Consider the following 23,465-nt stretch of genomic DNA (forward strand, 5'->3'; position numbering starts at 1 on the left):
TCAATAGAAATCTCTCAATATCATTGCAGTTGTGATTCTGTAACGTGTTCATATGAATTCAATTAAATGATGATTTTCAAACAATGGTTTTTCATTATATTCTAATTACATTTTAATTACTTTACAAATCCCACCACTAACATGTTACCAGTGTTTATAGCCCCATGTTTGTTGATCCTGTAGTAAGCGTATCTTCAGACATAAATAAGTATTAATGTCTCATCCCGCTGCTCTTTAACAAGCCAATAATGCTGGTAATATTACAGCATAAAATGAATAAGAGATCAAAAATAGTGTAAACATGACACAAAAGTGAAAATAAAGTCTTCAATGAAGTGAAAATACCAATAGGCAAAACAACAGGTACTCAAAATGTGCAAGAAAAATACGCGATTATAGAATGGAAAATGTCCCTAGTCCTGGTATTGGGCATTTCAGTATGTCCTATCCTAGGTGTTAAACCCCTCTGCCACTGCCCCCCAGCCCCTTGTCAGTCTTACACATAAGAATTATGCAGAAGACTCTGCCAGGACATAAGCAGAGCAGTGCAGAACTTGTGTTAATGTTAATTATTACATAATGTATCTTAACAAATCAGCAAAGAAATGATGAACCAAAATGCATACAAATATTGTGATGAGACTGTCCAAATTTTAACATTTGCAAGCTCATTAATATAAGAGAAACTATGACAAAAATCTATGTATCATCTAATTTACATTAATGAAATTATTTGTGATTTATGCATCTTCTTGCTAAAAAGACTAAATATCTTTATGGCAAACAAGATTATGATCTTATTCATTCTCAGAAGACAGTTTATTTTGTTTGTCTGGATTCTCTGAAGACCTTATTGTCACATTAACCACCAAGGTCCAACTTTCACCATTTGTCATATATCGGTATGTCCCATTTTTTCTCACCTTGTAAAATACTAGACATGCTTCATCCTCAGGATATATCTGAAATAATATTAATGTTTTCTGTCACCAAAATGAATAACTTGGACATATACGTGAAAAATAAAGTTGTTTGACAATTCATACTCAGGTACTGTTATGACTGCAATTGTAAGATAAATAATAAAACTTAATCTAATTGGTTAATGTTAATCATCCTTATTTTTTTCACACAATACACTGGTGTTTAAAATTCATTGATTTTACATATCCCGATTTCTTTATGTACATATTATGCACATAATTTACAAAGTAATATGCATAATGTTATAATGTTAAGAACAATAATTAATGACAAGCCAAATACAACATACATCCCTCTTCATGCTTTCGTTATAAATGTACCACATTCCAACAAGCCTCCCTAAACTTAAATTACAATCAAGTTACGTTCAACATTTCTCAAAATTTTAAAAATTTATCTTTGCTCAAAGATTTGGTAAAAATGTTGGCTACATTGTTTTCTGACACTACTATATAAATGTCTATCATTCCATTCATATAACATTCACTGAAAAAGAGTAATCCAGCAGGATCTCCAGTCACTACTCAAGTTCTTAGGCCCATCCCAGAACCTCTCCCCAGAGTCTATCTCTCTACTTACCCCTACCACTCCCCACACTCCCACCTTCTACATGCTTCCTAAAGTTCATAAACCCAATCACCCAGCACACCCCATTGGGGCCGGTTACTGTGCCCTCACTGAGAGAATCTCTGCTCTCGTAGACCAACACCTTCAACCTATTGCCCGGAACCTATCCTCCTATATAAAAGATACCAACCATTTCCTCGACCAACTTTCCACAGTTCCTGTCCCTTTATCACACGGTGCCCTGCTCATCACAATTGATACCACCTTCCTGTACATTAACATTCCTAATGCCCATGGGCTTTCTGCTATTGAACACTACCTTTCCAGACACCCTATGGATTCCAAACCAACAACCTCCTTCGTAGTCTCCATGACCAACTATATCCTCACCCACAATACTTCTCCTTTGAAGGCATTACCTACAAACAAATCCGTGGTATGGCTATGGGCACTCACATGGCATCATCCTATGCTAACCTATTCATGGGTCATCTAGAGGAATCCTTCCTAAAAGCCAAGAATCCTAAACCCCTCACCTGGTTCAGATTCATTGATGACATCTTTGCTATCTGGATTGCAGGTGAGGACACCTTATTCACCTTCCTCCAGAACCTCAACAACTTTTCCCCCCACTTGCTTCGCCTGGTCCTACTCAACCCAACAAGCCACCCTCCTAGTGTTGACCTCCACCTCAGAGATGGCTACATCAGTACCTCTGTCCATATCAAACCTAATAATCACCAGCAATACCTCCACTTCAACAGCTGCCACCCATTCCATATCATGAAGTCCCTTCCGTACAGCCTAGCCACCCGTGGTCATCGCATGTGCAGTGACAAGGGGTCCCTCTCAAAATATACTGAGGGTCTCACTAAAGCCTTCACTGACCATAATTATCCTCCCATCCTTGTACAAAAACAAATCTCCCATGCCTTATCTTTCCAGTCTCCCACCACCTTCCAAAGTCCCACAGTCTGGCCACAGAGGAGCATTCCTCTCATAACTCAGTACCATCCGGGACTGGAGCAACTGAATTACATTCTCCGCCAGGGGTTTCGCTTACCTCTCGTCGTGCCCTGAAATGAGAAATGTCCTGCCCACTATTCTTTCCACCCCTCCTACCATGGTATTCTGCTGTCCCCCGAACCTACACAATATACCCATCCATCCTTACACAACCCCTGCTCCCAATACCTTACCTCATTGCTCATACCCCTGTCACAGACCTAGATGCAAGACCTTTCCAATACACCCTCCTACCACCACCTACTCCAGTCCGGTCACTAACATCACCTATCCCATCAAAGGCAGTCATGTGATTTACAAGCTAAGCTACAACCACTGTGCTGCGTTCTAAGTAGGCATAACAACCAACAAGCTGTCTGTCCGCATGAACGGCCACTGACAAACTGTGCACAAAAAAAAGGGGATCACCCTGTTGCTGAACACACTGCCAAACATGATATCCCTCATCTCAATGACTGCTTCACAGCCTGTGCCATATGGATCCTTCCCAACAAAACAAGCTTTTCTGAATTGCACAGGTGGGAACTTTCCCTGCAATACGCCTCAACCTTCGTTAGTCACTGTTCCCACCCATCCAGCCCCCTCCCTGTTCCCATTGCAGCATTACACAGTTGTCACTACACCACCACACCCAGTCTAATCCCCCCCCCGCATCTTCTCTCCTGCCCTCCATCTAAACTGCAACACTTCACTGTCCGCCACTCCCACCATACTATCCATCCCCCTCCCCACCCCAGCCTCCTCCTTAACCCCATCCAGTCGCCATTCCCATCATGAAATGGTGCTGCTGCTCGCAGTGTGGTTTCAGTTCTCTCAGACTGCAGATGTGTGTGTAAGTTGCATTTGCGTGAGTGTGTGTGTGCGTGTGTGTATGTGTGTCTACTGCTGACAAAGGCCTTAATGGCCAAAAGCTATAATTGTGTGAATCTTTTTGTTGTGCCTATCGCGTCTCAGCATCTCCGCTATATGGTGAGTAGCAACATACCTTCTCTGGTAGTTGCATTCCATCCCGGATTTTTCATTGTTTGATTTTCACTCAGAACTAGGTACCATACTTCAGAGTACTTTGAATTTTGAGTAAAGTTAATGGCATTTACAATGGAGTATTAAAAGCATGTTACCAACAAAAAAGTGGGATTCTTAGCCACATATGTAGTAGCTCACTGAAACAGGGCATTTTTCCAGGTAGACTGAAATACACTGCTGTTAACCATTGCATAAAAAGGGGATAGATCTGATGCTAACAACTACTGCCCAGTCTCACTTCTCACAGCTTTATCCAAAATTCTTGAAAAAGTAATACATTCAAGAATAGCATCATATATTTGTAAAAATGAAGTACTAACAATGTGTCAATTTGGTTTTCAGAAAGGCTTTTCAACAGAAAATGCTATATATGCTTTCAATGATCAAATATTAAATACATTGAATAACCAAACATCACCCATTGGGATATTTTGTGATCTCTCAACAGCTTTTGATTTTGTGAATCATGAAATTCTTCTAGATAAGCTTAAGTAATGTGATACGAGTGGGACAGTGCACAAATGGTTTAATTCATACTTAACTGGAAGACTTCAGAAGGTTGAAATTAACAGTACAGATAGTCTTCAAAAATCAACAGAGTTCTCTAACTGGGGAGGTATCAAGAATGGTGTCCCACAAGGTTCAGTCTTGGGTCCCTTATAGTTCTTAATATACACTCCTGGAAATGGAAAAAAGAACACATTGACACCGGTGTGTCAGACCCACCTTACTTGCTCCGGACACTGCGAGAGGGCTGTACAAGCAATGATCACACGCACGGCACAGCGGACACACCAGGAACCGCGGTGTTGGCCGTCGAATGGCGCTAGCTGCGCAGCATTTGTGCACCGCCGCCGTCAGTGTCAGCCAGTTTGCCGTGGCATACGGAGCTCCATCGCAGTCTTTAACACTGGTAGCATGCCGCGACAGCGTGGACCTGAACCGTATGTGCAGTTGACGGACTTTGAGCGAGGGCGTATAGTGGGCATGCGGGAGGCCGGGTGGACGTACCGCCGAATTGTTCAACACGTGGGGCGTGAGGTCTCCACAGTACATCGATGTTGTCGCCAGTGGTCGGCGGAAGGTGCACGTGCCCGACGACCTGGGACCGGACCGTAGTGACGCACGGATGCACGCCAAGACCGTAGGATCCTACGCAGTGCCGTAGGGGACCGCACCGCCACTTCCCAGCAAATTAGGGACACTGTTGCTCCTGGGGTATCGGCGAGGACCATTCGCAACCGTCTCCATGAAGCTGGGCTACGGTCCCGCACACCGTTAGGCCGTCTTCCACTCACGCCCCAACATCGTGCAGCCCGCCTCCAGTGGTGTCGCGACAGGCGTGAATGGAGGGACGAATGGAGACGTGTCGTCTTCAGCGATGAGAGTCGCTTCTGCCTTGGTGCCAATGATGGTCGTATGCGTGTTTGGCGCCGTGCAGGTGAGCGCCACAATCAGGACTGCATACGACCGAGGCACACAGGGCCAACACCCGGCATCATGGTGTGGGGAGCGATCTCCTACACTGGCCGTACACCACTGGTGATCGTCGAGGGGACACTGAATAGTGCACGGTACATCCAAACCGTCATCGAACCCATCGTTCTACCATTCCTAGACCGGCAAGGGAACTTGCTGTTCCAACAGGACAATTCACGTCCGCATGTATCCCGTGCCACCCAACGTGCTCTAGAAGGTGTAAGTCAACTCCCCTAGCCAGCAAGATCTCCGGATCTGTCCCCCATTGAGCATGTTTGGGACTGGATGAAGCATCGTCTCACGCGGTCTGCACGTCCAGCACAAACGCTGGTCCAACTGAGGCGCCAGGTGGAAATGGCATGGCAAGCCGTTCCACAGGACTACATCCAGCATCTCTACGATCGTCTCCATGGGAGAATAGCAGCCTGCATTGCTGCGAAAGGTGGATATACACTGTACTAGTGCCGACATTGTGCATGCTCTGTTGCCTGTGTCTATGTGCCTGTGGTTCTGTCAGTGTGATCATGTGATGTATCTGACCCCAGGAATGTGTCAATAAAGTTTCCCCTTCCTGGGACAATGAATTCACGGTGTTCTTATTTCAGTTTCCAGGAGTGTATATTAACGGCTTGCCACTCTATATTCATGAAGATGCAAAGTTAGTTCATTTTGCTGGTGATACAAGTATAGTAATCACACCCAAGAAGCAAGAGTCAGCTGAGCAAATTGCAAATTATGTCTTCCAGAAAATTATTAAGTGGTTCTCTGCAAATGGACTATCACTAAATTTTGAGAAAACGCAGTTTATACAATACCGTACAGTAAATGGCATAACACTATTGATAAATATAGACTATGAGTGGAAGTCTATTGCTAAGGTAGAACACTCAAAATTTCTGGGTGTGTGCATTGAAGAGAAAAAGCGAATTGGAAGAAACACATCGATGATCTGCTGAAATGGTTAGGTTCAGCTACTTATGCTATTAGGATTAGTGCAAATTTTGGTGATAAGTGTATCAGTAAATTAGCCTACTATGCCTATTTTCATTCATTACTTTCATGTGCCTCATTACTTTCATGTGCCATCACATTTTGGGGCAATTTGTCATTAAGAGAGATAGCATTCATTGCACAAAAGGGTGTAATCAGAATAATAGCTGGAGCCCACCAAGATCACCTTGCTTCATTTATTGAAGGAACTTGGGATATTCACATTACCTTTGCGATACATATATTCACTTACGAAATTTGTCATTAATAATCCATACCAATTCAAAAATAACAGCGAAGTGCACATCTACAACACTAGAAGAAAGGATGATATTCACTATTCTGGATTAAAACTCACTTGGCACAGAATGGGGTGAATTATCCTACCTCAAAAATCTTTGATCAATTTGCTAAATAGTATTAAAAGTCTGACAGATAGCCAACCAACATTTAAAAGCAAATTAAAAGAATTTTTGAATGACAACTCCTTCTACTCAGTACATGAATTAGTAACATGATGTAGTAACTGTAAAAAAATAATGTAATTAATTATTTTGTGTAAAGAAAACTTATTTTAAAGTGACACATTCCATATCATTACAAAATGTCGTATGCATTATCTTTGGAACAAGGATTAATGTAATGTAAATCCAGAAATACTGACTGCCCCTGAGTTGTTTTCACAATGGGTTCATCACACTTTGCACAAAAAATATTCAAAATATCTAGAATGAATTTAATCTCAGTGACAACTTCTGAAAATGCAACATACTAACAAAAGTATTACATTAATTTACATTTACATAGAAGATTTTTTAACACTTCATTGTTTCTTAGCTTTACAACAATGGAAAATCCAGGATGGAGTAATGACAGCATTATGAAAAGGTTAGACTGCCAGTCACCATATAGTGGAAATGTTAAGTCGCAGACAGGCACAACAAACAGACTGTTAAACAAGTGTGCTTTCAGCCAAAAGGCCTTCCCTATAAAGTAGACAGTGCACAAAACACACACACACACACACACACACACACACACACACACACACACACGACACACATTCATGCAATCACGATTCACACACACATGACCACTGTCTCGGACTGCCGAGGCCACAACTCAATGTCTCCACTATATGGCGAGTAGCAATCTATCCTTTTCATAATATTGTCTTTCTTAGATTTCTAAACTATTACATTTCCAAATAATTTAATTATATAACCTGACGTGAACTTACAATCTATATTATCACCTGCCCAATCTGCATGTACAAAACTATCAAAGAATCAGCATTTTCAGTCCTTCCATATTTTAACTTCAAACCTTTTGTTTGTTACAAATATTTCAGTACTCACCATACTTCACAGTTAGTGAGCAGCTGACATAATACTACAGCACTTGCAGGAAATGAATATGTGCAGCGGACATAATATTACATCACACCAGTTACAATGAGTTTCCACAGTTTTTAACATATTTTTATGGCTCTCAGATTATCTGTTAGATCCACAGCCTTCTTAGATGACAGTAGTGGTATCATTTTTTGATTCATCATTTTTTAAAACTTTATTGTTGTCTCTTGCTTTGTATGCATTAGTTGTCATTCCAGTTATTTCTGTTTTGTGTGCTTTTCTGTTGATTTTGTATTCAAAATATGCAGGGAAGAGGAGAAACATTTGGAGAAAATGATTTACAAAGTCCTTCATGTGTCTACAGATGATGAAAATGAAGTATCTCATGACGATTGAGATTACAGATCATCTGAAAATTGTAGTAATTCTATATATTTTGAAGAGTTGCTACACATGTTTATCATAGTGTTTTCACAGATTGTGTTATTATGATGGATTCTCCTTCAGGTACATCAGTAAATGTAAATGAGCATAAGAGGCCAATGAACATGTTGTTGGACTGTGTACTTTTCCACGTTTCAATTTACATCACATTGTACACCACTATGAACGCTCGATTTTGCTTTGATCTTGAGTTTCACGTGTTTCTTTAGATGTAATTTGACTGTAAAAGAATTATAAACAGGAAGATCACATGTTTACTTAAAAACTTAAATACTAGAATTCCCTTTCAATTTTTTTCTGTGATGATTACTGTATTTGAAGTTTCATCTACATATTCAAGATTCAACGTAAACATTACCGAAGTATGTTTATTTAAAGCAGAAATTTTAATAAACCTGAAAGTTTGTACATATGACTTATATATATAAAAAAAGTGCCAGTCCACATGTAATGGAAGCTGCCTACAAGACCAGCACCAGTAAGTGCTCATATGAGTACCATTGTAACAATTTTGAAATATAACCATATAGTTCACTCTGTAACTCATATCTGGCCATGTTCCTGAGTTATATAAACAGGTGAGGACATATCAAGTTCCTGTACTTAATGTCATGACTTACATTTTGTACTGGTTGTAATTTCAAATTAACGTCCATAGATGTACTGTACAACTTTGAATGTTCAATCTGATATTTCTTAGATAGAGATTCAGTATAGCTTCCTTGACTAAAAGTCATTACATTCTTTGCATAATTATAGTTAACTTCACATTGGTAGCACTAAAAGTGTCTACAGGTGGATGACTTGTCTGGAACAGCAGTAATTTTGTTTACAGGGCACTTCATAGACTTATGATTAAAAATTAGAGAAAAATTTGAGGTAACTGAACATCATCACTTTCATACTAATTGAACAATTTAGGCAGCACATGCCACTTGCTGGTGTACTGCAGCATCTAAAGGTGTGAACGAACTGCCCGATTACAACATGTAAACAGTGAAAACTGTACATCAGTCACCTCTGTGATTGCACCAGTCTGCCGTGAGTATAAAAATCCATACAGTAGTTCCTAAGAAGAGCCTCAACATGCAGATAGAAAAAAAAAAAAAAAAAAAACCATGGCGGGGAACTGTAATTAATTATAATTCAGCCAATTTGCACCAGATATTTATAAATTATGCCTATAAATCTTCCTTATGCATCAATGTATCTATTATTGAAAATGTTATCAAATCCCTACAGTAGTTCCTGAGGTTAGCTTTCATACATAGACAGAAAAAGGCAGTGGAGGACTTTAAATTATAACATGTTCAAAAAGAGAATGTATGTGTTCATGTATAGATTCTGATAATAATAATTTCATGTTACTCAATGTCCTGGTGCAAGTCTTTCAAATGAACGATACTTCAGCAACATGCATCCCCTTAGACAGTTGTCTAACTAAGAAAAGGTGATCCACAACGTGTAATTCAAAACACATTTCGTTTCTGGCAAACCTGCACTTAATTGGGAGATGACTGTTGGATTAGAAAACAGAGATAAAAATCCATGATATGATAGAGATTGGACCCTGCAACCTTTTGGTTACCAGGCCCATACTTTACATCTAGAGCATCAAACTAGACTTTGATTTAGGTGCAGGAAAATTAGAGTGGGTGTTTAACATGGAATCCGAACCATGTTTCGCTTGTGGCAAATGTCCATATCATTGACAGGTGAATACCATCTTCAAAAACAGTAAAAAAATCAGTGGTCTGCCTAGGTTTTGATCCAGTGACCTTTCACTTTTGAAGCACATGCTAGATCACTGGATTCTGCTCAAGATTTATTACTCTCTGGAGAATCATTGTCTTTATTAGCCACAACAGTATCAAAATATCTAGAGTAATTCCCGAGAGTAGCCTATACAGACAGAAGTGAGCAGGCAACTTCAATTTACATATAGAGAGAAGGTATTTACCCTAAGATGAATGTTTATTTCACCTAAGCATTTCATTTGAAATTGATTGAATTACAGATTCTTGATTTTTTGTACTTTACCTTCACTTTTCCCACAAATTAGCAAATCATCAACAAACACCGTTATATAGACCAAATAATCATCAGTGTTCAGTATAAAGCCAATAATTATATTTACTTCTTTTAAAACATAGACTTTTAAAAACATCCAGCAAACATACCATGCGCTAGGACTTTCTTTTGGAACATGTAACCCTTAAATAACTTACAAACTCTATTTCATCCATGTATCCTAGAGGTTGCTTTACATAAATTTCTGAGAAAACTTTACCACCTGGAAATGCTGTCTGTACATCCATTTGGTCTACAATGAAACTTTTTGACAACAGTATACAATAAAAGTTTGAATGTTTGCATCATAACAACTGGTGAACAAATATCATCCACAATTTCATTTTGTTGAAAACCCATAGAACTAATCTTGCTCTATAAATGTTACATTATTTTCTTGTAAAAACTCACTTTACAACAGGGACATTTACATTCACTGGTTTAATTACTAGATCTCAAGTTTTATTTTTATTTAAGTGTTCACTTCCCTTCTCCATTGTTTGTATGCAAACTTTTGACTCATTATTATCCATCACCTCTTCAAATTTTTGTGAACTGTCAGCACTACAAAAGTTTACATAAATGAAGTTATTATGGCTTAATCATTGAATCTATTAGGCCCTCAATGTGCTGTAGTTGACCTTCTAAACTCATATTCTTGTCCTTTTTTATGATTGCTTCACCACCCTTCAATACCCTTTCTTTCCATCTGCTCATTTACAGATTCATTGTCTACACTTTTGCACTCACAATCACTCAAATGTTCTCTCTCTGAATCAGAGTCCTGCAGATCAAGGCACCTGATCTCTGCTTCCAAAATATCAACATGTTTGGCAATGATAACTTTACTGTTAATCAATACTCTGTATCCAGCTCCACTGTAGCTTATTAAAATTCCCAAGTCTGCTTTACAATCCCATCTTGACTTTCTCAATTGTTTTGGTACAAGTATAGAAATTCTACTTCCATACAACTTTACATGTTTAACATTAAGTTTGACCAAACAACATTTCATAAGGAGTTTTCATTTCAGTAGTATGCAGCTGCACAAACTATTTCTGGTCAGAATCTTCTATCTACCCTTGCTTCAGCTAACAGGCATTAACACATATCCATAATCAGCCTGTTGTATCTTTCAGGTGTGCCATTTAATTCATGTACACAGGGATGATAGGCATTTAAAATGATTCCTTTTTAGTGTTTAAATTGATAAAAACCTGAATTTAAATATTCCTTCCCATTTCATAGCTCAATTCCTTTAACAGTTTTACCAAGTAAATTTTTTAGTTTCATTGATATATTCCATAAAACAATCATGAACTTGATTTTTAGATTTGATGGTGTACACCCCCCGTCCACACACACACACACACACACTCACACACTGGACCAAGACTTGAACCTGGATTCTCCACTTCTTGTGAACATTGAACTTGTCTGCCTCCGCCATCTGGACACGCTCCCCATCCAATTTAAATCCCCAAGTGCCACTCACCACTGATGACATGGCCCCATTCATTTTGCCAATAAGTCACAGCCTCATTGTATTCCAACAAGAGGACAAACAATAGGATTCATCCACACTGAAATAGTCATCCTGCCTCTCAAGGCACACCTGTACATATACACATGTGGTGTCTTCTCTTTCAGACATGTCTGAAAGAACAGATACCCTTGATTGACTTAAGAAGCTTTTTTCATATTCATAACTAAAGGGAAATATGTATGACTTAGCTGATATGGCTGTTGAAATAATTCCACAAATGCAGCTGAAAATTTGTAACTGGACCAGGCCTTGAACCTGGATCCTCTCTTCTTGAACAGCTGCATTGACTACTGGAACCATCTGGACATGCTTCCCACCCAAACCAAAGTCCCAAGTGCTGCTCACCACTTGTTCATTTTATCTGTTACTTGCAGCCTCATCATATTCCCTCAAGGGGATAAACAGTTGTATGCATCTACACTGAAACAGTCATATTGCCCGTTGAGGCATATCTGTACAATTATATATATGGTGTCTATTCTTTCAGGCATGTGCAAAGGAACACACACAAACGTGTTATACATACATGGCAGAGAGAGAGAGAGAGAGACAGAGAGAGAGCGCATGCATGTGTGTGCGCATGCATGCATGCATGTGTATGTGTGTCCAGGCTCTCCTCCCAAACCCCAGGGTCAATTTAAGCAATTTTAGCACAGAAACAGCAGGCCTCACAAATATCAGCACTGTGGACTGTAAAACCTCCTAATTCCAATAGGTGCAGAGATATAGGTAAAAACGGGTTTTTTTCCAGTCCCTGGCATATAGGCTGCTGTGGGAACAGTATGACCTGCCTCACTGACCTGGTTTGCAGTGCAGCTGACACATCAGGATCAAGAAACTGTTTTCATATCCCTGACATGTTGGCTGCCCAGCATGAAGGACATGTTGTGGCGGTAGTATTGGCCTGTTCTATAGACTTTTCTGCAGGCGCTATATGTGTGGCTGGGCATGCCCAGGGAAAGTTTGAGATGGATAGAGGTGGGGAGGTACATGGAGAGGGGACAAAAGGGAATGGATCATGACAATAGGGGCAGGGGAGGATGAACAGAGAGAGGGCACAAGTGGAGGGATATTGCACAGGGAGAAGAAGGGGAGGGACAGAGAGAGGAGAGAAACAGGGGAGGAACAGAGAGAAATGTGTCAAAAAGGGGACAGAGAGAATAGGAGGAGGAGTAAATTGTTAGAGGGGGAAGAGGATATCAGTGGGAGGAAGAGATGGAAGAGATGAATAGGGTGAGATGGGGAGGAGGTGGTGTAGGGAGAGGGGAGCAGGAGGAGATGGATAGAGAGCAGGGGAGAACAGGACAGACAAAGAGGTGAGGAGGAGAAGGAGGAGGAGGAGGAGGAGATGGACAGAGAGTGATGGGGAAGAAGCATTGATGGATAGAGAGAGGAGGGAAAAGGAGATGAACAGAGAAACAGGGGAGGGAAGAGGAGATGGACAGAGAAACAGGGGAGGGAAGAGGAGATGGACAGAGAGAGGAGGCAGGAGGAGAAGGGCAGGGAGGTGGGGAGGAAGAGAGAGAGAGAGAGAGAGAGAGAGAGAGAGAGAGAGAGAGAGAGAGGGGGGGGGGGAGGAGATGGTGGGTGGAAAGAGGGGAGGAGGTGTAAAGGATATGGAGAAAGGGAGAGGTTATGGAGGAGAAGATGATGGACAAGTAGATGTAGGAGCGTAAGGTGGACAGAGGTGGGGCAGGTTGTGGTGAACACAGAGAGGGAAGGAGATGTGTGCAATATATGAGGTGAGTCCATAAAATAAAGTCTCCAATTTTTTCCCACAAAGAAAATACGTTTATTGACAATGTATGTTACATTGATGGGAAGGCTGGACTTTCAACTGTTTTTCAATGTAACCACCATTGTGATCAAGGCTCATTTGCATTTGCTATGGCAATTTTTATATCCCTTATGACTGAACTCTCCCATCACAGTGCACAGGTATCACATGACCTCATTTCTCTACTCATTACCTGGGCATGCGTTCCATCGTGGTGTGACTTCAACTCAGGAAACAGATTAAAATCACTAGGTGCTAAGTCTGGGCAGCAGGGGGGGGGGGGGGGGGGGGATGAGTGAGGATACCTCATCCAAACTGGGCCAAGAGAATGGATGTTGCATGTGCAGTAGGGGGACCAACATTGTCATGATGAAAATGCATCCCTTTGTGAGCATTCCCCTCCTTCAATTTTGAACAGCACGAAAAAGTTGTTTTAAAGTCTCTCGGTAGCAAGCAACATTTATTGTTGTGCTGGTAGGAATAAACTTGCACAACAAAACGTCTTTTCTTTCCCAGAAAACATTGGCAGTACTTTGCTAGTAAACAATGTTTGTTTGGACTTCCACGGCTTTGGCGAATCCGAATGCCACCACTGACAAGACTTTTCCTTAGTTTCAGGTCTCATGTGGTGTACCCAGGTTTCATCACCAGTGAAAATTTGATCCAAGAATTCCTCGCCCTATTCTGCATAGTGCCTCAGGACTCTGCGGGCTGCTTCAACACATTACCATTTGTAGTTTTTGGTAAGCATTTTGGGTACCCACCTTGCACAAGCCTTGCAATAATTTAAGTGTTTGGTCAAAATCTTGTCAACCATACTCTTACTGACTTCATGGATTTGTTCGCACTACTCATGAACTATCACAAGCTGATCTTGATGCATGTTTCTCTCCACTTTTGCAATTGCTTTGGCCAAAACCGAAGGCCGACCAAATCGCCGTTCATCATGGATATTTGTCCTTGAATCCCCTGACGCACTTTCGCATGTTTTTGACGTCCATATACTATGGCCCATGGACTTCACATAACTGAAGATGAATGTCAGTGGCAGTTGTGCTCTTTGGACTTAAAAAACGGATCACTGCACACAAGCTGCACCTGGCAGCAGAAGTGAAGGGGTGTTCCATCATGACTGGCTGCCCAGTGAAGACTGAGCATTGCAGTGGGCTTGGTGGGGATTGAGGAGGTAGCCAAGCTACACACTAGTGTTGCCAGATCTCATGTAAAAACGTCCCTCATGGCTCCGGCAGACTTTATTTTCATGGCCATTTCTCATATGTGTCGAACATTTCCATGAACAAAGCCATGGGGTGGTGTTTGTGTGTGTGTGTGTGTGTGTGTGTGTGTGTGTGTGAGAGAGAGAGAGAGAGAGAGAGAGAGAGAGAGATCTCCCAATTTCAACCAAATCTGGCCAGAAACAGTAAGCCTTACAAGTATCAGCACTTGGGAGATAATGGCAATTCCCCCCCCCCCCCCCCCCCCCCCCCACCCCACCACCATTGCCGGGCGTATAGCGTGCCCTGCATGACAAACATAAAAAGTATCAGCTGCCTGTCTGATCTCTTTTGCAAGGCAGCTGATTCGTCGGGGGCAAGAAACAGTTTTCCAGCCTCCAACATGTAGTCTGCCAGTGTGACAGGTGTGTTGTGTTGGAGTAGTATCAGCCTGGTTGGAAGGATGGCTAGGGAGAGAGGGAGGCAGGCAGGAGGGAATGGATGGAGAGAAGGGGGAAGGAGGGTAAGGACAGAGGCAGGGTGAGGAGTGGGATAGAAGGTGAGGGAGGAAGAGACAGACAGAGAGAGTGGAGGAGGAGAATTTGGACACTATGGAGAAGGGGCAGAGGAAACGGACAACGAGTGGGGTGAGGAGGAGATGGACAGAGAGGGGGGAGAAGGAGATGTACAGAAAGAAGGGGAAGAGGAGATGGTCAGAGAGGGAGAAACAGTTGATGAAGAGACAGAGACAGCAGGGAGGAGGTGATGGACAGAGGTGGGAGGATGAGGCGGACAGAGTGATGGAGGAAGAGGTGGAAACAGGGAGGAGAGAGGAGCTATGCGACATATTGTGACCAACACATATGCAGGAAAAGCCAGGGGAAAAGGCAAGTATATATATAAAGCAGCAGTATGTATAAATGTCCTCCTCCTAAACTTTTGGACCTATTTCAGCCAAATTTGGCGAACTTAATGAGTATTATCAACCTCGTAGCTCTAATTGGAGTGGAGATACAGTGTAAAAGTGTTTTTTTCAGCCCCTGCTCTACAGGCTGCCCTTAAGAACAGGAGTGTTGTCTGGGAATAGTTTTGGCCTGCCTTATCAACTTGCTTGGAAGGGAAGCCTAAATATCAGGGGCAATAAATGGTTTTCCAGCCTCTGACGTGTAGGCTGCCCTACATGAGAGCACTGTTGTGTTAAAGTAATATCAGCCTGCCTTATTGATCTGCTTTGCAGGACAGCCTACACATCAGGGGCAAGAAAATGATTTATAGAGTAGTGGACGATTGCCTTGTAGGGGATACATGTGTGAATGAGCTAGGCTGGGGGGAAGAGTGAGATGGATAGAAGAGGGGATGGGCAAAGAGAGGGGGCAGAAGTGAATACACAGGGAGAGAGGAGGGGAGGAAGAGATTGTAATGGAACCCTGTCCTGCCTATAAATGAAAAATTGTTAAATAACTGACATAACAAAAATACAGTCACAATTCGTTACTGCTTGCCAGATATAGAATTGATTAAGATCAATTACAAGACATGGGTCCAAGATCTAATTCATTAAATCTGCTTATTGTGAAAAGTCAGTAGTTGAAAACAATACTCATCTTTCTGTTTGTCTCTATGGATATTGTTGTTGTTGGTTATTATATTGTTGCTCATTATATTGAAAATAAATGGATTATGATTTCATCGATAAGGTTCCTGGACTTAGGAAGAGTTTAAGAATAATGAGTTATCTTCCTCCTGGTCTCAATGTTATGGTGCAATTCCTTCATTCAGTAGAGTTGTCAATAATGTAGATGAGTTGTGCTCTCAAAATGACATATTTCAGGTATAAATACAGCTCCTTTAAAATTTGTGGCATCAATAGGTCATATCGACCATAGACTACATTAATCTTTGGGACTCAAGTCTCTCATCCGAGCCGCCACGTTAAGTCGGTCTGTTCTTATACCTTGTACTGTGTGCAAGTGTATGATAATTGTCAAATATATGTATGTGCAGATATTAGTGGGGAAGTTTATTCCATATACTGCTATTCTTATGCTGTTCCCATACTAGTGACCCTGAAGTTTCTATGTCTTCCGTGACTTCCGCGCCGGATGTTGTAAATCAACAGGTTACGCACACGCCACCATGACCACCTCAAACAATGCTTTGTTCAAAGATTTGGAAGCCCAAGTATGACCGTCGGGCCCCTTCAACCCTTTGCCAACGGCTGGCTCTCCGTTACTCCATAGTGATTCGCAGCCTCCAACCACGTTAACCTCAAACTTTCTTGTTCCACAACGGTCGAGTGCTACACTGTTAACTCAAACACTAGTTGGCACAACTGCTCCTGCTTACCGGCCGTCTGCTGGCAGAGGGAGGGCTTGCTCCGCCTCCACGCCTTCTACATCCCCTGATAGTATCTGCTCACTCTCTCCACTGTCCGAGCACTCCGGGATCACCCACGCACCATACGTGCCAGTATAGATGCCATAACAAATCAATGACGACAAGCCTCCTCTGCTGCCGCAGTCACCACCACAACCGCATCGGGCTCATCCATACTGCTGGTACCACAAGATTTTCGGCGATAATGCCAAGAAGTGCCAATTACCTTGCCAGCACCCAAACGCCGACGTGTCGCCGGACTGTGCTCGCCAACATGTGAAGTATGAAGTGGATAATATTCAGAACTGTGTATCTATCAATTGATCGTATAATGTTCAAAGTGATCTACATTCACGCACGTACTTTGACTTTCAACAGGCTGCAACAACAGTTATGTTGTGCCGTGTGCAATGCCGCAAAACGCACCCGGCCAGACCAGTTGCTCAACTTCTCGACCACTTGGGTTTGAGTACATCTTTCAGCGTTTCGCCTTCCAGGGGTGTCTTACCACACTGTAGTGATCTTCCACAATTCCACCGGTAATTTATAGTCTGACCCCATGGGGCATGTTTTCAACATGTGCAGAGAACTCACACTTTTGTCACACGAGTTACAAACCCCCCTCCCTGCCCGCCCACTCTCAGGTGGCCCTGGTTCTGACCGCTCAGCTGCTCGCCTCTCCCACAGCTCCATTTTTGTCTGCCACGCCGGCCTTCCGGCAGCAAATTAACGAACTTTTCGAGGCAGGTATCCTGCAACCATCAGACAGCAACTGGTCTTCACCAATGCAAATGGTTCAAATGGCTCTGAGCACTATGCGACTTAACTTCTGCGGTCATCAGTCGCCTAGAACTTAGAACTAATTAAACCTAACTAACCTAAGGACATCACACACATCCATGCCCGAGGAAGGATTCAAACCTGCGACTGTAGCGGTCGCTCGTTTCCAGACTGTAGCACCTAGAACCGCACAGCCACTCCGGCTGGCTTTCACCGATCCACCTCGTCCTCAAATATGACGGTTCTTCCTGAATGTGCGGCAACTACTGATGTTTAAACGCTTGTACTGTCATGGACAATTACCCCATGCCTAACATAAATGATTTCACTCATATGTTATCGGACACTATAATCTTCAGCGTTATTGACTGTAAACGTGCCTACCACCAGATTCCTGTAGCGCCAGATGACATCCCTAAAACAGCTATTATCATGCCGCTTGGTTTGTTCCAATACAACTTCATGCCATTTGGCCTAAAAAACGGGACACAAATGTGGCAGTGATTCATTGACTCCATCTTATGACAGTTTGAGTTTTGCTTCGCATATCTGGATAACATACTCATTTTCAGTAAGTCAGCTGAGGAACATGAAAATCATTTATCCATGGTCCTCCAGACCTTGAACTCCCAAAAAAAAATTCCAGTTGCATCAGCCTTCTGTCACTTTCTTGGGTTACACAGTCCCCACTGATGGTATACAGCCTCCCAAATCTTGTGTGCACACCATCACTTCACTGCAGCCCCCAGCTACTTACAAAAAACTCCGACATTTCTTGGGCACAATAAATTACTACCATCGTCACCTGCCTTCTGCCGCTGCCATGCAGGCCCCGCTGACAGACTCACTGTCAGGTAAACAGACTTCAGGACTCAAATCCGTTCGCTGAACTGCACCTATGCTGGAGGCTTTCAGTGTTCTTTAGCTCATGCTGTGACACTCGCCCACCCTGACCTCTTGGCCGAGTTGTTCATCACTACAGATGCCAGTGACATCGCAGTGGGAGCGGTACTACAGCAATGCAAGGCAGACACAGTCTTCATTTCTTCTCTAAAAAACTATCAACAGCTCAGAAGAAATACTCTGCTTTTGATAGAGAACTCCTTGTGGTCTACAAGGCCGTCAAACACTTCCGCCCCCGAGTGGAGGGTTGCTCGTTCTTCATCCTCATGGATCACAAACCACTCGCAGACACTTTCTGCAACCCCCCCCCCCCCCCCCCCCCCCCCCCCCCCCCCCCCCCCCCCCCCCCCCCCCCCCCCCCCCCCCCCCCCCCCCCCCCCCGAGGACCCACCCCCTCAGCATTTCCGTCACTTTGATCTAGTCTCCCAATTCACAATTGACATTAGCTACATCAAAGGCATGGACAACATCACCACAGATTTTTTTTCTTTTTTTTTCGGATCAATGCTATTTCACACATCATTGACTTATCCAACCTGGCCACCCTACATGCCTCCGACGAGGAATATCAAACTCTCCTCATGGACCCTCAAACATCCCTTGTGTTTACTAATGCTAAATTCCCCGGCATTGTGGATGAGGTATGGTGCGACTCTCCTACCGGTATCTTACGCCCCTTATTCCCAACCCCCCTGCACCGGCAGGCCTTCAACGCCCTGCATAACCTTGCTCACCCTGGCATCTGTGCCACTAAACGGTTCATCTCCAAGCATTTCATTTGAAAAAATATAAAACGGGTTTGTCAGACCTGGGTATGCAGCTGCGTCCCCTGCGAACGCAGCAAAATTGGGTGCCACCTCACCCCACCACTGGGCAAGTTCAACATCCCTCCACGACGATTTTGTCATGTACATATCGATCTTATCAGTCCTTTTCCAGTCGGAGGGCCACAGATACATTCTATCCACAACTAACCACACGTCCTTCTGGGTAGAGGCAGTCCCCTTACCTAACATCACTGCTGACACCGTGGCGAAGGGGTTTATCTCCTCATGGATCGCTAGGTTCGGTTGTCTGACCACCATCACCACCAACTAGGGTTGGCAGTTTGAGTCTTCCCTTTTCACCATTTTATGTAACGTCTATGGCATAAAGAAAATTAACACCACAGCCTACCACCCACAAAGCAACGATTCAGTGGAACGGTGGCATCGCACTCTAAAAATGGCACTCAGGTGCCACAACTGCCTCTGGTCCGAAGCACTTCCATGGGTACTGCTCGGCCTCCGTTCAACTTTCAAGCCCAACTTACAGGGAACTCATTCAGCCTCAAGTACCAGAAGACTTCCCCCCCTCCACGGATTTTGTAAGTCGCATGCGCACCCACTTCAAACTTGCATGCCTGCACCCACCTATCAGCCACTCCCCACCAGACCCTTACGTGCCAACCGCTCTAAACACTTGGTCCCTTGTAATGCTGAGAGGTGATTCAGTCCAACAACCTCTGTAAACACCTTATCTCGGCCATTTTAAAGTCCTCCGGTGGGGCAATACAACTTCTGACATCATCATCAAAGACAGTATGTGAACTGTTTCGTTACACCGACTCAAACCAGCATTCGTGGACCCCAACGTCCCTCTGCTGGCTCAGTCTGATTCTCCTAACGACTCTCCCGCCAGTCTCCCTCTCACCATAGAGTCCGACAATGTTTCTCCTCAGGCCACCATGCCGTTTTGTTCACCCGACGCCTCACTGTCACCTTTTGCGGGTTTCTCAGACACATCACCCTCCATCCTGTGTGCGGGTTTCACTGCTTCCTCATTGACTACAGAAACGCCCTCTCCCATAGTCACCCTGCTCTGTAATGTACCCCCACACCACATGGATGACATTTCAATTGTCACTCTCGACGACCAAGTTCTCATTCTACTCACAGACACCACGGCCTCACCACCCAATGACCAGTCAAACGTCAGTGCTGCGCATAGCCTCACCCTCCCTCGTGATTGTGACCCGATGACAATTCGTGCCTTCATCTCGCCAGACGGTTTGATTAGTTTCCGGGCTTGCCACACCTACACCCCGCCATCCGCTGTTCATCCCGCCTGCTCTCAGGCTGGCTGCTGCATCGTCCGTCCTCGCTGGCTTAACGACTTCAAGGTGGACCTGCCTCCCATCACTCTGCCTCCGCACGCCGCCTCGGTCAGGGTGGAGGTCCCGGACGTGCGTCTACCAGTTTGTACGACCACCAACAGCGTCGATGCCCACATGGCCTTCCCTCAAGACTCACATGAGGTACTCCATACTTTGGGAAGCGGGGGGGGAGGGTGTGGGGGAGGGGGGAGGAGGGGAGGGGGGGAGGGGGCTGTGGGGCGTTGATAGGTCATAGACAACATTAATCTTTGGGACTCAGGTCGCTCATCCGAGGTGCCATGTTAAGTAAGTCTGTTCTTATACCTCGTACTGTGTGCACGTGTATGATAATTGTCGAAATATATGTATGTGCAGGTTGTTGTTGTTTTGCGGGAGGAGACCAGACAGCAAGGTCATCGGTCTCAACGGATTAGGGAAGGATGGGGAAGGAAGTCGGCCGTGCCCTTTCAAAGGAACCATCCCGGTATTTGCCTGGAGTGATTTAGGGAAATCACGGAAAACCTAAATCAGGATGGCCGGGCGCGGGATTGAACCGTCGTCCTCCCGAATGCGAGTCCAGTGTGCTAGCCACCGCGCCACCTCGCTCGGTTATGTGCAGGTATTAGTGGGGACAGTTTATTCCATATACCGCTATTCATATCCTGTACCCATAAATTAAATACCAGTTTAAGTCACTTTCATATGTACCAGTATTCTTCACTTTCAGATAACCACAAAACAGTTTTTTCATGTTTCATGAAACAGTGACAAGTTACGTTTTGACTTCTCTGCATCACAGCTCACATCCAACTCTCAGCTACTGTTAGCCAGAGAAAAACATAAATAAAAAGTGCAAAAGCTTTACATCTGTAATCACGCCCTCGAATAATCCGCGCATCCCAATTTTGAGGAAGAGGAAAAAAAATTATGTTTTGCTTTAATTTGTTTTATTTACAAAAAAAAAAAAAAAAAAAAAAAAAAAAAAAAAAAAAAAAAAAAAAAAAAATAATTGTTCCAACGTTATGATGTGTTCAAAAGTACGTATAATAACTACTGGTTTGAAGCGGCATGCAGCTGGCCAGCTGGTGGGCGGGTGGCCAGCGGCATGCAGCTGCCTGGCTGGCCCATTAGACGGGAAACATTATCACCGATAGCCGGGACTCTACGTGTACCTACAATAGCAAAGAAAAGAAATGTGAATGATCTTGTTTAAGAATTTGTTAATATAGTATGTGCAATAAAATATTTTAGTCAATACCGGTATTTTTTTTCTCTTACCACTCTATTCATCACTTTCATCATCATCACTAGCGGGAGAATCATTGTCATCTTCACCATCTTCCCATAGAGCATCATCATCTGTTCCATCCTGTGAATTTGTGGTTCCACATTTTTTGAAGGATTTTTCCACCAGTGGTTGCTTAATGGAGTCCCATGCACTTTTCATCCATTCACAAATCTGGGACAAATCCGGCAGTTTGATTTTTCCACTAGGTGTGAACTTATGGTTTTCATCTGCCATCCATTGCTGTTTAAGTGCAGCTTTGAATGGCCAATTTATACACACATCTAGTGGTTGTAGGATGGATGTTAGGCCTCCAGGGATAATGACCAAGTCAGTTTTCTCTTTTTGTAATCTGTCTCGCACTTCCTTAGTTGTATGTCCGCGGAAGCTGTCCAGGACCAACATGTTGTATAAATTCAGCAACGCACCAGGATGACGTTGCCAAATATGTGTTACCCAGTCAATTATAAGTTCATTGTCCATCCACCCTTTCGGATTCGCTCTCACTAATACCGGTATGCCTTTTACTGATATTTCCTTTTAAATATCACATAAGGTGGTAGCTTTCGTCCATCGCCAGTTACACACAACATCACTGTACATCTTTGTTTCTCACTGCCGCCAGTTCGTATCATGATGCTGGATTCTCCTTTCACTGCGTTGTTGAACAGCATCTCAAAATACACTGGTGTTTGATCTGCATTACCAATTTGTGATAATATATAGGACTGTTTACGGTGCAGATTTATCACATAATGATGAAAATTCACTATTTTTTCCTCATAATTGCCTGGAAGCCGCTAACCGATAGTAGTTTTCCTCCGGAATCCTAAACCATTTTGATTGAAAAATCTTGATAGCCAGCCCCGGCTAGCTTTGAAACTGGTAATGCCTAGTTCTTTGGCTAAAGACAATGCTTTAAGTTGGCACATTTCACTCGTCACCGCGCATCCATATTGTCGCTTCTCATCTACATAATCACAGAGCCTTTTCTCGAGGTCCGGATGCTTCGCTTTTTGGCCGCGAAATGCCCGGCGATTACTATTAGTTTCTTGAAGCTGCGTTTTATTTTTTCGCCAGTCACAAATACAACTCTCACTCACGTTGTACTTTCTTCCTGCTGCAAGGTTTCCAATATTCTCGGCTTCTTCAATAATTTTCGCTTTTTCTTTAGCAGTGTACGAGCAATAACGAGAACTTGTAGCCATAATTAATAAGTTTTGAGACGTTAATACTTCACTCGTAACATGCTACTGATGCGTCACAGACTGAGGCCACAACAATGCAATAGTATAATGGGATGTATTGTTGGAGGCAGAGCAGTACCAACAATGTTTCGAATAATCCGCACACCCCAGTGTAGTATATACGGTAATATTTGGAATAGCTTACATAAAATAATAACTGGGTCCCTAAACATTGCAATAAACCGAAAATCTCATATTCAAAAAATTTGCATAACCATTGTTACAAAATATTGTAACAGCAAAAGGTGTATTGTGTTGTACA

The sequence above is a fragment of the Schistocerca piceifrons genome, chromosome 6 (genome assembly GCF_021461385.2).
Source record: "Schistocerca piceifrons isolate TAMUIC-IGC-003096 chromosome 6, iqSchPice1.1, whole genome shotgun sequence".
Lineage (NCBI taxonomy): Eukaryota > Metazoa > Arthropoda > Insecta > Orthoptera > Acrididae > Schistocerca > Schistocerca piceifrons.